Source organism: Anastrepha ludens, chromosome X (genome assembly GCF_028408465.1).
Source record: "Anastrepha ludens isolate Willacy chromosome X, idAnaLude1.1, whole genome shotgun sequence".
Lineage (NCBI taxonomy): Eukaryota > Metazoa > Arthropoda > Insecta > Diptera > Tephritidae > Anastrepha > Anastrepha ludens.
This window is the reverse complement of record NC_071503.1, coordinates 55960824-55980644: the sequence shown is the minus strand read 5'-3', so window position 1 is coordinate 55980644 and position 19821 is coordinate 55960824.

The window sequence follows — 19821 nt, the reverse complement described above, 5'->3', positions numbered from 1 at the left end:
TTATATTATTTAGACCCAGAAAGTCAAGTGGAATAATTTTATTGTTCATAATCAATTGATTTTTGTAGTAATCTAAAATGGCTTCGTAATTTTTTAATATGTCATTTCCTAATAGTCCAGCATACGTTTCATGAAATTTACATTCTATTAATTGCATCCATTCGTTAGTATCTCCCAATTTTGCAAATAGTGGTACTTTGTATATTGTTTCAGTTTAACTGTATTTTGTAGAGTTCTCAGGTTTATTGTGATGGATTTCATTTCCTATTTTGGATATCAAAGGCCAGGATTAACTATGTATAGAGTGTGTGTCACCAGTGTCCACGATAAATTTGAATTTTCCTTTTATTATTAAATAGGGTATTTCCCCTGTGAGGCCTGAGACTGAAAATTTTCTAAATATCTCTTTCTGTTTACTGCATTTGTCTGTCGTTGGACGTTAGGGCTACTAATGATGTTTCGATTACTATTTGTTTGGATCATGTTCACGTCCATAGGTTCTACAGATGGTTGATATTGAGGGTTGAAAGGTCGTCATGGCCCATTTTGTAATCTGTGATTGCCCCCATTTTGTTGGAAATTGTCATGCCTGTTGCTTCTATAATTGTATTGAGGCTGCATCACTGGTAAAGAGTTATTTCGTAAGTTATAAAATTTTTGGTTTCTCCGCTGGTTTTGATTTTGTCCGTGAAAAGGCATCTGGTTATGGTAGAATTTTTAGTTGTCATGACCTTTTACTCCGAAAGGTCCGCGTCGGGTCTTTGAGTAGGCGTATCCGGATTGGAAAATATTTCCATCGCTTCCTCGATGGTGTCTGGGTTTCTACATATTAGAATTGTTTTCATTGGTTCTGGCATCTTTTCCTTAAAAACATTCAGTGCGGTTCTCATATAATTTCTGGCGCACTCATTTTCTGCTGAACCAGACCCAACTACCGGCACTGTCGTATTATTCAAACTCCTTAAGAATTGTTTGAGTTCATTATAGAATTCTAGGCAGTTAGTTTTAAAGGTTATCCCCTTTAATTTGTCAAAAAGTTATCAATACTGTTTCTGTCACCCGGTCAAAGACTGGGCTTGGCAATTAATTTCGATGGTTATTTACGATAAGTTAGTAGTTTCATCATGAAATAAATCTCCTTTCGTTAGCAAAAGGGAAAGTTTGACTATAGGGCGAACCAATTCGCCATTCCGTGTTTTCAACGTAAATACTCTTACGCGTCCATCAGTACCATGATGGCATTTTATCACTCGTGCAAGCGTCCACTTCGTCGGAGTATTAGGCTCGTCGAAAACAGCAACCACATCCCCTTCTTCAATGTTGCGTGAAGAACGAAACCACTTGGTGCGACGTTGTAAGCTGACGAGGTACTCGTCTCTCCAACGAGGCCAAAAATGTTGTCCCCTGGCAGAAATTTCTTGCAATCGCTGACGAAGATTTCCACGAAACCCGGTATTGACTTAAGCGGTTCACCGACTATGAAATGTCCGGGAGTTAGAATTTCTAAGTCACCAGCAATTTCAGAGTTGTCACAGAGTGGGCAAGAGTTTACGGAAGCTTCTATTTGAGTCAGGGGTGTGTTGAACTCTGCGTATGATAGTGGAACTTCTCCTAGTACGCGTTTTAAATGATACTTGACACGCTTGACTCCAGTATCCCAGTAACCTCCCATATGAGGGGCAGCCGGTGGATTAAAGCGCCGTTCGATATTCGAATCCGCAAAGAAAGAGCGAAGTTTAATATCAGCCATGCACTGTTGAAATGCAGTGCGCAACTCCTTCTCTGCTCCAACGAAATTTATATCGTTATCTGATGTCATGTCCTTACAAAAACCTCGGCGATTTGTGAACCTTTTAAACGCATTTAGGAATGCTGGTGTTGACACCTCACCAACAAATTCGAGATGCATCGCACGTGTGCACATAAAAATTAACGAGCAGATGTAGCCTTTAGTAGCCTTAGCTCCTCTTCCTTGGGTGAACTTGTAGAGGTAAGGTCCAGCGAAATCGACAGCAGTGTGAGTAAAACAACGGGCGTAAGTTGTGTGAATGACAGGTAGATCACCCATGATTTGTGTGGCAAGATTGCGGTTCAAATAAGTGCATTTCACGCACTTATGGTATATATTACGGATCAAGCTACGAGTGCCGATAACCCAATAACGACGTTGCAAGACAGTTTGCATAATGCGGGGCCCAGCGTGCAAAGTGACCTTGTGTATTTCGTAGATTATTAACTTAGCAAGCGGAGAATTCTTAGGCAAGATAATGGGATGCCTAACATCTGGAGCGACTTCATCATTTTTTATTCTTCCTCCAACACGTAGAACACAAGTCTCATGCCGAAAGGGCTGCATACGCTAAACACTACTGCGAAGTGGGATTGGTCTTTTAGCGCTGCAAAGAGAAGTTTCATTAGAAAAATAAAGCCGTTGCGTATACCTGATTAGGCGAAGTTCAGCTTCAAATAACTCTTGGCAATTCGGTGTACCAAAACGCTTTGTAACATTAAGCCGCCTGTTAGCCCGAATGTTGGTCAAAAAGCGTAAAACGTAGGAAATAACTCGACGCAGCTTAGAATACGATGAGTATTTTGTCATCACGGACCAATAATCTGTAGAATTAGTCACATGGGCACGAATAATATTTCGTATGCCCAGCTCTGTAGTGTGCTTTTTAGATATTTTCTGCTTTCACAATTGTTCAGTGCTTTTCAGGAAAATAGGACCAGCCCACCACAATTGATGACGTAATAATTCGGAGGGGGTTATACCTCTTGAAGCACAATCTGCAGGATTCTGTTCAGAACGAACGTGGTTCCAACATTTGGGAGGCAAAACTTCTTGAATATCAGCCACGCGGTTGGCTATAAATGTCAACCATCTGCTGGGGTGAGCTTGTAACCATGCCAATGTTATAGTAGAGCCAGTCCAATCGAAAAGCGGATAACGGAGATCAGACCAGCAGTGCAGCACGCTTCGCACTAGTTAAGCAGCAAGATGAGCGGCGCATAATTCAAGACGTGGCAACGTTGTCGGCTTAAGCGAAGCTACCTCGGTTTTCGACGAAATTAATGACACAGTAATGCTACCGTCGCTTTGTGTTGTTCATGCATACAAAACGGCGGCGTAAGCGCGCTCGGACGCATCTGCGAATACGTGCAATTGCGTAAATGACCTAGCTACTTCAGTACCAAACCAACGGTTCACCTTCAAATGTGCCAATTGCTTGAGTTCTATGCGATGCTCCAACCACTTCGTTGCGAAAGACTCAGGAATGATATCATCCCAACCTACCTTAGTGCGCCATATGTCTTGAAACCAAATTTTTGAATTTATAGTTGCGGGAGCAAGTAGGACCAGAGGATCGAAGAGCGTACTTGCATCTGATAGAAACATGCGCTTGGTCAACTTAACTGGCGGTTCCCTCAAGTTAATGGTAAACGTGAGGTAGTCTCCTTCTGTGTTCCAGATAAGATCTAAAGCGTGAACATCCTTAACGTCGACAATATAATGTGATATGTTCGTAGATGCATTGGAAATGATGGCGATTAGTTCAGCGCAGTTCGATGCCCACTTACGAAGTTCATACCCCCCTTCCCTCAATATTTCGGAAATTTTTTGCTGCAACAATCGAAGTTCTTTACTAGATGCACCAGTAAGTAGATCATCTATGTAAAAATCCTTGAGAATAACACTAACAGCCCTAGCACAACCATTCGACGAATCTCTTGCTGTCTGTTGAAGTGATCGGACAGCTGGGTGAGACGCAGCTGCCACTCCGTACGTTACGCGAACCATGCGAAAATCTTGGATATCCAGGGATGGGTGGCTACGCCACACGATGCGTTGCAAATCGGCGTGTTTTAAGGATACGCAGATTTGACGATACATTTTAGCGACATCTGCCGTTACAGCATAGCGGTGTGTCCTAAAGCGAAATAAGATCGTGTACAAATGTTCTTGCAATTGAAGTCCTACAAATAATGCGTCATTCAGCGAATTTCCGGAAGTCGATTTTGCGGACGCGTTTAACACAACCCTTCCTTTAAAACAGGATGATGAGGCAAATAATACGTTGGATTCATAGTCTCTGACGTGACCTGCATATGTTTCATGTCAATGAGTTCATTCATGAATTCATTGTAGCGTAGCCGAAGATCAGAGTCACAAGCGAGTCTTCTTTCAAGTCGTAAAAAATTCCGGATAGCAAAGTTTCGCGACTCTCCCAGAGCTACATCGGGCTTCAGCGGCAATTCAACGACAAACCGTCCGTTAGGTTCACTTCGATGCGTTGTTTCAAAATGGTATTCACAGTAACGCTCCTCATGCGTAAGATACGTTTTTTGCGGAGCTTCCTTTAACTCCCATAACTTGTTCAATGCTCGATCCAAATGAACATCGCAATGTAACGACTGTAAGCGTGGCATATCAGGCTCAGATCCTTTCCACGCTTCCAAACAGAGTCCACCCAAAAACCGTCAGTTGGGCTATAGGAGCTCCAGATGGACCCTTACGAAGCTCTGTACAGATCAGTTGATCCATAACGTCCATACCAATCAATATATCGACCCGCCTAAGCTTCATAAAATGGGGATCGGCTAAAACCAAACGTCGGATATGTGGCCACGATGAAGTAGCTATAGTCTGTGTTGGTAAGTCGCTCGTAATTTTAGACAAAACTAGCAAACCCGGCCCGCTTTGCTGGGCACACTAAAATAGAATAGATATGGTTTAGAACAGAAAAGATATAGTTTTCATATTATTTATTTCTTTATTCTTTATTCAAGTGTTTTGGCATAAACAATATTTTTTGTTTTTCTATTTGTTTTTGAGTAATCCACTCCAAAAAAATTAAAAAAAAAAAAAAAAACAATTTTTACACTTTGCACTTACGTCTTCTCCTTATGGCATCCAAATCAAAAAGAAATATTGACACATTGTAACTCACACTGTCAATTTGACAGTTCAGTTCCGCCCCAAGTGTTAAAAAAGTAAACGACATTATGGCTGGTTCAAAAGAACGCTGTACCCGTTGTCAGTGTTCCGAATTACAACCAAACTTTACGAAACCCATTTTCAATACTTACTTAACAATGTGTGTAAGTTTGGTTTAATTCCGTGCAAAGACACGGCGGGTCCACACCCTAGTCATCAATAGGTATGAAAATTATCCCGTATTAAAGCACTTATCAAGAGCTTTCATTTGATACCCATATTGTACATACACAACCAAAGGTTACCCGGGTCCACGTTTTGACCTATATCTCGAGACCCCAGTCACGGAGCGGCATGAAAAATACTCTGTACTAAAGCATTCACCAACAGCTTCAATTTGATATCCATATTGTACAAACACATTCTAGGGTCCATGTTTTGGACTCTATATCGAGACCCTAGTCACGGAGCGGCATGAAAAATACTCTGAACTAAAGCATTCACCAACAGCTTCCATTTGATACCCATATTGTACATACACATCCGAAGGTTACCCGGGTCCACGTTTTGACCTATATCTCGAACCCTATCCACCAATAGGTATCCAAACTATACGGACACCATCTTCAATACCTTCTTAACAATGTGTGTAAGTTTGGTTTAATTCGGTGCAAAGACACGGCCGGTTAGCGAACACACACAAAAAGTTGACTTTATTTTATATATAAGATTAACGTTTTGACAGTAAAGCATTGATTTGTAGAGAAAGAAGAAAGAGAAAGTGATACTTCACCTCTAGTTCGTCCCCCTTGCGCTGACCCAATTCCAGTAATGTTAACTTCAGATGCTGATCGCGGCAGGCCTAAGCGTTGCACACACGCCTCGGTCACAAAGGAAGCATGTGATCCAGAATCGAAAAGTGCACGTGCGGGCTGCCAATTACCAGAACAGTCGCGTACCTTCACTAATGCGGTGGATAACAGCACAACTCTTTCTACCGCTATGGGTGGACTGGAGCTCGAGTTCAAGCATGAAGAAACGCGTGGAACGTCGACGCTTGCTGGAAATTCAAAAGTTTTTGCGCTTACCTTTGATGTGGCGTCAGCAGCGCATAACGAATGTGTCGCGTTGCCGATGTAATTGTTCACTACGGTAACTGTTACAACGGTCTTTATAGTGACCTGAACTTAAACAGTTGAAGCATATGCGACCTTGCTTCACGAACTGTGATTTTGTGGACAAGTCCAATTCACGAACTTTTTCACAACTGTAAATTTTATGAGGTCCGCTACAATATGCACACACCTAATTTTGTTTTGATACCGCGTGGAACACATTTGTCGACTTGCTTGCTGATGCAGATTTAACCTTAATTGGTACTGATGTTGTTGACGACGAAAACATCGATAACGATCGACATCTTATCTCTGAAAATGTTATTAGTTGCTCAAAAGATGGAGGATCACCACTAACGAGCGATAACTGCCACTGCTTACGTGTTTCGAATGCCAACTTACTGACGACCTCATGTACCAACCAATCATCCCAAAAATCAATCGGACGACCCAACGCTTTAAGCTCGCGAATATGCTGTTCGAACGCGCTGATTGCGTCAGCATTGTCATGCGTAGCCCTTTTAATTTCAGCCAACGCGCGAAGATGAGATTCCACAATTACACGAATAACCTTATACCGCGATGTTAATAGACCCCAAGCTTCAACGTAATCTGCGTCACATATTTTAAAACCACTGATAATTTTCAACGCGTCACCTTTCAAGCAGCTTCTGAGATAGTGCAACTTTTGTCCATCCGATAAAGCAGAGTTACTATCGACTAACGAGGAAAACGCGTCGAAAAAGCCAATCCATTCTGTAGAGGCACCGGAGAATGTGGGCAACTCCATTTTCGGTAAACGTATAACCGTGGGCACAGATGCCTTTGTGGAGCTATCTTGCGATTTAGTACGACAATTGTTCACGCGGCTAAAGTTAGCTGAAGGTGTAGAGTACCAAGTTTCGGCTTGGATACGCACATTTTCTTCAATTTCCATAACATCGGCACCACAAGTAATTTCTACAGCGTCTTGAGCAACGTTAAAACGAACCCACTGTTCACTCAATAACTGAAGGTAGCTTGCAATATTTTCTGCATCCATAGTGAATGCCTCATCAATACTTTTTGCCATATACCGTTTAATGGCGTTGAGAGCGGAATCGCGCGTTTTAGTAGAATTCGACATTTTTAATGTAACAGACAAGCAACGACGGGTTTTTAGAATTTTCGCGATGTGAAATGCAGGAACGGCTGCACAAACCTACACACGATTTAATGCACAAAAATATAACTTTCTTAGTATTCGTTGCGCCTTTTGCTACGCGTATGTATGTACACAAGCGAATGCGTATATGCAAAAGGCAAGCGGAGTGACTAGATCCGGCTCGAAGGGCCAAAAATGTTGCGGGGAGAATTCTTATTATGCAGGAAGAACCAATAATGCGGGAAGGATCTTGAAGGCGGCTATGAATTTGCTGCGGGGAGAGTCCTGTATCCTTAATGTTGCGGAAAGAGTCCTTAATCCAACAATTGTTCAAAACAATAATGAAATTTGCTGCTTCAATTGAAAAGTTACAATTTTTCTCACACAATGTATTCCCTATATATACACAATTATTTCAAACAAAACCTACTTATTTTCACAGAAAATTATAACGAATAGCAAGAGTTGAAAAACATTAAAGTATTTTAAACTAATACTAAATTGGACTCAACAGTCTGAGAAAAGTTGTTGGAATGGCGGATCAAAAAATAAGGAATAATTTTGTGTTCTGTAATTTTATAGTGAACTTAACAATATTTTTTTTATACCCTGATTCGTTTCTGTTTTCTTTTCTTATATATCAAATAATTTTTCTTGAAGCTATCTTTATCAATTATTTGGTGAGAGTATTCCCTCAAAATTTCAAAATCCCCTTCCTGAGTGCATAATATAATCCTTTGGTTTTCTGTCTCATTTTCGGATTCAAATGTAACGGAGCTTTTTTTTTTTTACTTATTAAAGATGGAGACTTGCCCAGACAAAATATTTGATTCGCTTATATCTATGTATTAAATTAGGGGCTTACTGTGTTACTGTTCTAATGTTGTTGTTTATGGTGTTACTTATTGCGTCTTTCACTTCTTATGTTGGTTCTGTAGTTCTTCTTCTTATTTTGTAGGGATGATGTTGTAACCCTTTTGCTGGAATAATGTTGATTCTGTAGTTGGTATTAAATCTTGTCTTAGGTGATTGCTTTTTGGTGGTTGATGGTGGAGTTATCTTTGTTGATTTTGCTTATTGTGTTGAAAGGAAATTAATTTTCCTTGTGTGGTTCTGATGTTGTTGTTTCTGGTGTTACTTATTGCTTCTTTCGCTTCTTATGTTGGTTCTGTAGTTCTTTTTCTTATTTTGTAGAGATGATGTTGTTACCTTTTTGCTGGAATAATGTTGATTCTGTAGTTGGTATTAAATGTTGTCTTCGGTGACTACTCTTTGGTGGCTGATGGTGGAGTTGTCTTTGATGATTGTGCTTATTGTGTTGAAAAGAAATTAATTTGCCTTGCTTTATCCGCGATGAATCGTTGAAACGAGAACGAGTTTTAATTTTTAATAGGATACTACCGACTGCGTCAATTAAGGATCTTCTTTTACTTTATTAATAAAAAAAATATTTATTAGTTTATTTATTTATTACTACATGATTGATAAACGAAGACTGAGCTGAATTGTTATCAATTCAGTCTTTTATTAAGAAGAAATGTCATTCTTAGCATTTTCGTTATGTCTGGGAATTAATTATTTCGGTAATCTAGTGAATTTGTACTACTTTTGCAAAATTATTGGTAACAACTGAAACGTAAAAAAATTGAACTTGCAATTTGATAAACAGGAAACGTAAAAAAAATTGAACTTGCAAAGAAAATGAACTGTTTACCAATTAAAATAAATTAAATAAAAATTATAAAAGTGCAACTTAATGAATTTTGCGTGTGAACCCAAAAATATGTTGGCGGGTGTACGGAAAGATAGAGAGGCGTTTATTTATAAGAAAAGAAAAAAAAATAGGGTGGTACTACTTTTATATTGGTTGGTGTAATAAAGAGAGTAGGCGTCATTATAACAATTAATCTCATTGTTATTTAAGGCAGAGAGGCATACGAAGTAGCCGAAGAATCACCTACAGCAGAAAGTCCAATATTCTTTGTACATCCAACATTACCAACAGGTGCATTAGCTGTATTAGTAGACGCAGCAGCAGCTACTCCGACGCCGACGTTGACGTTGCATTTGCAGTGAAGTACTTCCTATTATCTTCCTTAGCTGCACTGGGATCGATTGTATTTGCATAGTTAGCAACAACAATGCGTAAACTTGTAATTTCCGAAATCAACGAAGAGATGACCGCAGTGTTATCATTGTCTATTGCGTATAGAGAATGACCTCCAGCAAACAAATCCTCACACTTTTGGGATAACTCCTAATGAACACTGCTCAGAGCATTTAAGGGGTTAGGGGTAGTAAAAAGTTTCAAAAAATTGGTTTTTTTGTTTTTGCATTTTCTTAAAGTATAATATCTCAAAAATATTGTGTGAAAATTTGAAGTGAATCCTACAAATACTTTTCGAGTTATTCAACAATTAACATAGGGCGCTCCGGAGCGTTCGAGAGCCAGTATCTGACGACTTCTCGGGTTTTATTGTTATGAATGTAGAATGCTACGTAGGCAACAGCAAATCGATATTTTGTAAGCTGCTATGACGGCTGAAGAACTATTATATGGCACAGTGTAAGTAATTAAATAATTCGTATAGCTCTACATAAATCGATAGCAAAACTTTAAATGCGTTTTTCTCAAAACTATGTTTTTTGAACTGGTGATCATTGTAACTTAAAAACCGCTTGGTAGATTTCAATAATATAATATTTATACTGCTTATTGATATTTAGGTACAAAAACTTCCAAACTCATTTCCGGAATTAGACAACATAAGGTAATAACGAAATAAGGCACAATTTTATGCAAAAATATTATTCGTACATAACCATATAAAGAATATTTTATTAAGAAAATAATAGAAAAAAACTCGTCGTGTCAGTACTTTGTTGGGCCTCCTTTACCTTTAATAACGGCTTTCAAACGTCGATGCATACTTTTTACCAATACCTTGGTTTCATTAGCTGCAATTTTCTCCCGCTCGATTCTTAAAGCTGTCTTTAATGACGCTATGATGTTATTTTGTTCTTTCTGATTCTCCTTTCTAATAGCTGCCAGACATGCTCAATTGGGTTCAGATCCGGTGATTGAGGTGGAGTTTTAAGCTGCTTACAGTGGTAAATAAGCAATTTTTGCACGAGATAAGATGAATGCTTTGGGTCATTGTCTTGTTATCCCTTTAGCATCCAGTCCAAGTTTAACGACACTATCATGCCAATTATTCTTGAAAATATTTAAATACAGATGTTTGCCCATTCTATGATTAATAAAAACTCCAGATTTTTCCAATTCTTCCAACTCCAGATGCAACTATGTACCCACAAACCATTGCATTCCCCCTCCATGCTTAACGGTAGGAATAAGATTTTTTTCATTCAGCTCTGTATCTTATTTTCGCCAAACTTTTCGAGAGCTATCTGATACGAAAATATTAAATGTTGACTCATCACTGAATATGACGTTTTCCTAAAAAGAGTCTGGTTCTTTTATATAGCATTTGGCAACTCCAACCTCTTCTCTCTGTTAATATCTGAAATGTAGGGATTGTGGCGTGCCACATTGCTATGATAACCATCGTTGTCGCCTGATGCTACTATGTTGCGTTCCTCACTTGGAGTCAATATTTTTCGCCTTCCATCTTGGTGGTGATTAGCTTCCAGTTTACCAGTCCAAACTTAATTAGCAGTAACACCTTCCACCGTATAATGCGATTTGTCAATTGTTTTGCTGGTTTCGCGCAGATACTTGTTTTCCAAGTACAATCTAATAACAATTTTTCGCATTTCTAATGGCAAATCCGTACTCCGTCGCATTTTGTCACTATCAATCGAGATATTACACGCAGCTGAAACTGAATCGGCGAAAAAATTAACAAAAACTAATTCAGCAATATTAGTAAAAACACTAACGATTATTACTTTTACTTTGCAGCAACAATATCATGAGCTGAAAGTGTACGAATAAATGTTTAGCAACATTTTACTACGTCTGCTTGCTTTCCTTGGAACCCTTCAGTATGAGTTGAAATACCGGAAGTTTTATTAGCGGCAATTCATTAGAAATGTAACATACAGTGGCCTAAAAGAAATATATTGTCACAGGAAATATTTTTTATATATATATATATAAAGTTTTTTACGTACTACGCATGGTGTACGAACAAATTGTGTGACCACTGTTTATGCGAAGAAATTGGAACAAGATTAACTGCATATAACTGCAATAAATATTTATAATATATTAAGCCACATTTTGAATACCTTTAATCATCCTATATATTTGTTGTAACCAAACACAACTAACTGGAGTATAAAAATTGCAAAATAAATTTATAAGAATGAGCATAATTTCAAAATGCGTAGACCATATTAAAAACTACTAAATCACACCGATCTGTATAATTTAAAAACATTTAAGTTAAAATTGTAATAGAAGTGAGAATAAGTTTAAAAAGGTCTAATAAAGATTAATTAGTAATAATAATACGTGTATACAAGTATATATTTATTTTTATATTAATAGTAATTTTACTGTATTTATTTTCCGAAAGAAATTATTTATTTATTTAATATCTTATTTTAAATTAACGATTTCATGTTTAATGTCGCGCCTTCTATTCGCAATTCTTTAACGTACCTTTGTTTCGCTTTCGTGGAGTATGATATTTGTATATACTATATACTTATTCATATATATGAATAATAGTAACATGTAAAGCGTTTTTCAGTAAAAGCGCTTCAACTTTGTGTTCAAAATGTTGTGTATACAATTGTATTAAATTAAACGTTGCTTTTCTTTTTCCGAAATAAAAATAAAAATTATTTCATTTTATTTTGTACGTTATTGTGTTCACAAATCAAATCGTTTTAGCAATCAATTTTTTATCGAATTTCAAGTCATTTTGGACGAAAATATAATAAAAAATTTAATGCTCCAGGAGGAACTGGAAAAACATTTTTAACTTTATTTATTTTAGCATAATTTATTTAGCGTAAAAAATTGAAATGGAAATTAAGGAATCAAAGTTTAATTACAAGTTTTTATCGGCTCTTTCACCTTACATGTATAGGGTTTTCCAGTAAGAGCGCTTCAACTTTTGAACTTTTTTGAATAAAACACAAACGGTTTGACTTTTTTAACTAATTTTTTTTTTTATTATCGAGTTTGAACATATACATTTAAGTATGAAATTCGATTTCTTTTGCATGACCACCGCGTGCACGTTTTACGAAGTCCAATCGTTGAACCCAATTTTCGACCACTCTTTTGCATAAATCGGCGAAATTCCAGCAATTTCGCGTTCAATATTGGCTCTGAGCTCTCAAATCGTCGCCGGCTTGTTACTGTAGACCAATGACTTCACATAACCCCAAAGAAAATGGTCTAGAGGCGTCAAATCACACGAGCGCGGCGGCCATTCGACCGGTCCATTTCTGGAAATAATGCGCTCATCGAACTTACTCTTCAACAAATCAATTGTAGCGTGTGCTGTGTGGCTTGTGGCCCCGTCCTGTTGAAACCACATGTCGTCTAAGTCCATACCATTCAATTGCGGCCACAAATAATCGTTTATCATGTCGCGGTATCGATTTCCATTCACAGGAACGTGGCGATCGTTCTCGTCAACGAAAAAATATGGGCCAATTACGCCGCCGGCATGTAAACCGCACCAAACAGTGATTTTTTCGGGATGCAACGGTGCCTCAGTAACGCATATTTTGCTTGTTTACAAAGCCATTGAGCCAAAAGTGAGCTTCATCACTGAAGATGATTTTTTGGAAAAAATCTGGATTAAAGTAGCAGCAACAGAACGATTATTTTCATAAAAAATTTGCACGATTTGCAATCGTTGCTCAAGTGTGTAACGTTCCATGATGAAATGTATACTAATGAAGTGTACAAATGACAAGCGAAAAATAAAAAATATTGCGTCGTTCGCCCTCCCTATCGGAAAATAGTTGAAGCGCACCTATTGAAAAACGCCTTACAAATATGGCCGTGTGTGTATATGTACTTATATGTGTGTATATGTATATATTGTATAATTTTAGTTTGGGTAAAAATAGATTATTTTCTCAGTAGATCGCTGTAGTGATAGATATCTCGTAAACCACCGATCAAAAACTTTGAAGTTTATGTTCGTTGTCAAGGTGACAACACTAAAAATGTTATTTTGTTGGTTTTTGTTTGTTCCATTCAGTCGTGTGTTACAGGGTGTTAACAGTAGAAGTCAAGAGAGAGAAAAGTCAGTACATTTTACAGTTTTTCTTTGATAAAGGCGAAAATGCAAACCAGGCCGATGAAAATATGAATGATGTTCATGGTGTCGATACTGTAACAGCTAATTACGTGCAATTTCAGTTTCATCGATTCCGTTCAGGCATTTTTGATGTTAAAGGAAATGTCGTGAATGTCGATAAAATCATAGAAATAATCGAAGTTGACCGGTATGTTAGTAGTCGTAGCCTCGCCCAGGAGCTAAAGATCGGCCATAAAAAAGCTTTGAACCATTTGAGCTAAAATTTGACGCAAACGAAATTATTGTTAGAATAGTTAATTATATATAATATATTGTTGGAATAGTTTAATAGTAGTTAGTAATATATATGCGGCAGTAATCTATCATTCGTCACTAATAATGGAATATTTGCTTAAATTTAATCTAAAAAATCTAAGTTGTTCCTATTTCCCACTATTTATAGCACACTCTACACTTCATAATTCGCATAAGCGGTTCAACTATGACCCAAATGCAAAGTTCAAAAACGGTGTGAGATAGAAAATTAATAAAAATAATTTTGCTTGAAATTTTTCTGATTGGTTGTTTTGATTTTATTCAACGAGGCATAGCAACGGATGCCGGGTATTGTAATATTATGGTTATTAATAAAAAGTTATTTTCTATTAAATAATTGTTTTGTAACTCTTTCATATACATATCCTAAATCCCTCAAAACTACTCCTACGCGAGCAGGGCCGCGGGTTAAAGCTAGTATGATATAAGCAGACGCAAAATTAGTCACCCTATCGGCGGCCGCCGTAGCGGAATTGGTTAGTGCGTGACTGCCATTCGGAATTCAGAGAGAACGTATGTTCGAACCTCGGTGAAACACCAAAATTAAGAAAATTTTTTTCTCATAGCGGTTGCCCCTCGGCAGGCAATGGCAAACCTCCGAGTTTATTGCTGCCATGAAAAAGCGCCTCATAAAAAAATATCTGCCGTTCGGAGTCGAGAACGATTTGTGGAACAACATGAAGACGCACACCACAAATAGGAGGAGAAGCTCGGCCAAACACCCAAAAAGAGTGTACGCGCCAATTATATACATATAAGATTTATAATTTTTGCAAATGGCGTCGTACGCCAATAATATTTGAAACTTGTAAAACAGACAGCTGCAGTATGGAAACAGACAAACAATACAGTGCGTAAAGGTCTAAATAAAGATTTTCTTATTTATTTTATTATAAAAGTTATTGAGAAACAAAATTTATGATTAATTTTGCACCACCTTGTCTAGTGCTTCCTCTTGTCCTCTCCTTGGTTGGGCAATATTTCATTGGCTTTCAGAACCAATCACGAGCTCGTCACAAACCGAAACCTTTTTTTGTATCGTTCGTAGCTCACATGGGTTCATTAATAAGCTTAATTATCTTGTGATAGAAGTTCCTACACCTTATAAATTATATTTAAGAGTTTACTAATATACCTAACATAATTAATATTATTTCGTTTTATATATTTCAGATACCACTGAATTGAATCTATCTCATCAAGTACGCCACTTTATACTGCTGTAAATAAAAATATTTTTTGCATAGGATGTAAATTCAATAAATCAAGTTGTGTCTGACATGCCGACAGTAGACGGTGCTGTGTACAAGGCGACTAAACGCGTTAGAAATAATATAAAGAGTGTTGTTAAAACTATTACTTGATTATAGATATATATTCGGAAATTTGCAGTTTATTTTAAAAATTTGGTTTACATCCAGTTTAATGATAATTTTATTTAATATATTTTGACTAAAATATATGCAATTGAAATTTTGATCGAAATTAAATTCTCTCTTTTGGCATACCTTTCGAACATGTGCCACACTTCCATATAAATAGAAGATCTAGTGCCGTCTTCTCAAACGCTTTATCAAAATCATGTTAAATTGGTGAACAAATTATTTCACAATTATTTCGTATGGTGAGCTGCCGTTTATCTTCTAACCTAAACAAAAATCGCAACTGCTGGTACAGAAAATAATAAATATAATTTTTTGGCGTCCAATATAAAATTCGGTAATCGATTTCTTGTTTTATCTTCTATTAAATTTAAATCTTGTCCTATTAAATATAAATGGCTTGAGTCGCGACTATCATTCGGAATTGCGTAGGTTCGAATCGCCGTGCATGCAACACCAAACACAAACGGTTTTTTCTAGCGGTCACCTCTCGGTAGGCAATCGCAAACCTCCGAATGTATTTCTACCATGCAAAAGCTGCTCGGATTCGCCTTAAATCTGTAGGTCCTTCCATTTGTGGAACAACATCAAGACGCACACCAAGGAGAGGAGGAGGAGTTCGACCGAACACAGAAAAAGGATTTAAGCGCCACTTACATATAAATATACTAGCGTACCCTCGCCCGCTTCGCTAGACGATAAATTCAATGATTTGCTGAAAGAGAATAAAATTAATACGAAACAAAGCAAATTCTTTGATACAATTTCATTCGAACTTTATTGTAACACTTTTTGGTAGACAACGTTTTTGGTTTTTTCATCTTTCGCGTAAATGAATAATGACGATGGTTTGCCTACTCGAGAGCAAGCTACATACAATTGTCCATGAGAAAAAATTGCGTATTCTAAATTAATACCGCACATTTGTAGATACTGACCTTGCGCCTTATTAATTCTCATAGCGAAGGCAAGGCGAATAGGGAACTGCAAACGTTTGAAATCGAATGGTAAATCCGTCGGAATCAGTGGAATTCAGGGTATCAAAATGTCTTCTCCTTTGTACTTCCCTTTCAAAATTGTTGCTTCAATAATGTTACCTATTAGCTTCTTCACAGCGAGTCTGGTACCGTTGCAAAGTCGTGGCACATTAATGTTGCGTAGCATAATAATCGGTGCTCCAATTTTTAATCGTAAATTATGAGGTGGTAAGCCTGGCAAATCGAGTGAGTTTAAGAATTCAGTTGGATAATTTACGACCTCATCTTGATCAGTAATAGTGTCCATTGTCTTATACGCAACTATGTCACCAGGTATTTGATCTAAAATAGCTGAATTTATATCATTGACGTCCTTATTTTTCCCAGCTAAAATTGCTCTTTCGCTGAGTCAATCATGGTTTTTGTAATGTTGAACTATGTTTGGAAATACACTCTGTATCAATGCCTCTTTAGACTGTGCAAAAGTGCAGAAATTGTTAGGCAATGTTATCATTCCTGTTGTTTTTGAAAAAAGGTTTATTTTTTTTTGTTAAAAAGTGTTTTTTGAAGTTTTGAAAAACACTTCGCTCTAACAAATTTCTTCTCAGTTAATTGCTGAAAATTAAATATTTTGAAAAAACAATTTTTTTAATTTAACGTTTTTGAGAAAATTTTGTTCTTGAAAAAATTTCATACTTTTGTAAAAGTTTAAATTGATTTGTTAAAAAAGATTTTTTTCCGCTTTGAAAAACACCCCCTCGAAAAAATGTATTCTCTATTAATAGTGGAATATGAAATGCTTTGAAAACACCATTTTTTTTTTTTAATTTTTTTTGGTTTTCAGAAAATTTTGTTTTGAAAAAATTTCATACCCTTGTAAAAGTTTTATTTTATTTTATTTGTTTAAAATTTTTGAAATTTTTTTTTTTGTAATTTTAGAAAAATACCTCTTCGAAGAAATTTCTTTTATCTTTTTGAGGAAAATTTGGTTTTGAAAAAATTTCATGCTTTCGAAATTTTTTTATTTTACTTTATTTCTTCAAAATTTTTGAAAACAATTTTTTTTATAACTTTCGAAAAACACCCGTTTGAAAAAATGTTTTCTATGTGTCATAGTGGTATTCCATTAACTTTTAGGATTATAGTCAAATACTAACGCTTTCACAAATAGCAACAATAAACAAATTTCCTCAAAACCAAAAAATTTACTTTTTTTCTAAAAAAATTCTAAACAAACAACGTAATAAATTTAGAATTTTGTGTTCACGAAAAAACAGTATTGTTTTTATTGTATTAACTGAAAACCAAAATGTTGCAAAAAATCAAAACAAAACTAAATTACTTTTTTGTGTTCATTTGGTCCATATGTTCCATAAAAAGTTGATATGGTAAATAATATGCAGGGTCTGATACACGCAAATTTCCATTGACCATTATAGTGACAAAATTATCGATCACCAATTCCAACAGGATTTCAAAATCAGAGTTGGAATGAGTTGTTGTGTGGTGTACTTCTGAAAAAAATGAGAAATAAACAAAATAAATCTAAAAATTCGAATTCTAACTTTATCTTGTGTATGTTCTTATTACCTTTGAATTTTTCCAATGAAGCACCATTCATTTTAAATTTTCCAAGAATTTTTTTTATCATTTCGCGTTTCTTTCCTTTTTCATTCGATTCCAACATTTGTTCATAGCCGAAAACATCGTTTGCAAACGCATTCATTTCCATATAGAATTGGTCAAAGAAAGCATTGCTCAATTGAATTGAAACATTATTTTCATAAATACTTAGGACCTTAACTAACGCACCTTGGTACATACCTAACGCAGATATTCATCGCGACCTTGACATCGATACTATTGATGAAACAATACAAAGCGCTAGCAGAAGACACATAAATAGACTATTAACGCATACAAATCCTATGATGAGAAGACTACCAAATAAAGAAAAATCTACCCAAAGTCGGCTTAACCGTCAAACACCAACAGATCTTGCAAAATCCTTGTAATCAATTGTCAACTAATCGTATATATCATTGTTTGTTAACCACTTGTTTTTAAATAATATGTATATATTTCTTCTAAATGAGCTTGGGGGCATTGGCTCCTTCAATATCACTCTCATTCCATCTTTTTGTAAATCAAATTACTTATTGTCTAACGACAGGTGTAATATTTTATGGAAGAAATAAAAAAAAAAAAAAAAATTTTCATTCGAATCATTTGAAATTTCTGTATACAATACATTTCTGTATCACAATACAAATACAAAAAATTCAAAAAAAGTTGTACACATAAAATGAATGTCGATTCGAAACTTACTTTAATCTAACAATCGAGCAAGTTTTGTTTTGGACAATATTTTAATTTTTTCTTTTTTTTATATGAAGAAAATATTTAAAAGAAATTTTTTTTTGCTAAAAACCTTCCCCTAGTGGATCCCTATAATATGAAAAAAGAACGAATAAAATTGGCCTCGTATCGGCCCAAAAAAATGCGGACAAACGAACATCATTTCATTTTTATATATATAGATATATATTAAATTCATGCATTCGCGAAAAAAACTAAATTGCAGCTAAACTCGCAAAAAGGGTAGAGGAATGATTTGGTGCATTCGTGTGTACAAAATACTTTTTTGACTTATTTTCTAGAAAATTCAGAATGATCGACGGCGACATCAGTTAAACGGACCTTGGTAGATATGAAATTTTCAGCCTAAAGCATAGTACTCTGTTCGCATTTAAGGTGGAATTAGCTGTCAAACTACATCTTAAGTTCTGGACCGTGAAACATATGACAATGCTGTTGTTGTTGTTGTTGTAGCAGCATAAACATTCCCCGTGCATATACGAGGAATACTGCTGAAGTGATAGTCCTTGGCCGGATATAAATCCGGGTCGTTCCGGTTACGTAGAACCGACTGTCGTGGGAACGATATCTGCTGATATGACAATGCTCGCATATGTTGCTAGCATGATGTTCTTCTTCTTATTGATTGGCGCGATAAGCGTTTAATCGATTATACAAAGCGCGCTAGTCGTTTCTTTTTCGTGCAAACCAGGGCTAGTAAGACACACCAAGTGAAGGCAAGTCATTGTCTACCTGATCTTTCCAACGTGGAGGAGGCCTTCCTCTTCCTCAGCTACCATCAGTTGGTACCGCATCGAATACTTTCGGAGCCGGAACGTTTGTTTCCTTTCGGACGACATGGCCCAGCCAACGAAGCCGCTGGATATTTATTCGCTGCTCCATGTCTTTGTCGTCGTAAAGCTCATTTAGCTCATTGCTCCATCGTCTGCGAATTTGCCGTTGCCAAAAATATTCCGCAGAATCTTTCTCTCAAACACCCTAAGGGTGCGTGCATGTCAGAGATGCGATAAGCGATAAGAGCGTCGATAAGAGCAGCGACAAAAGCATAGCGTCGAGCTATAGTTTTGTGTGGTGTATAAAACAGAGCTGCGATAAGAGCGTTAGTTGCATTTGCAATTTAAGTTTTGAAAAGTGAAGAGCTATAATATTTATAATAATGAGTGATTCAGAGGAAGAAAATATGTTGTTGTTGACGCCTACTGCTGCATATTATCATCTACATAATACTGTAAGGGAAAAACGCCAGTTTTCGGCGCATCCTATAAACCAAGCAAGACTAGAACTCGGAGAATTTCACCATCTCTATAATAGTTTGAGAC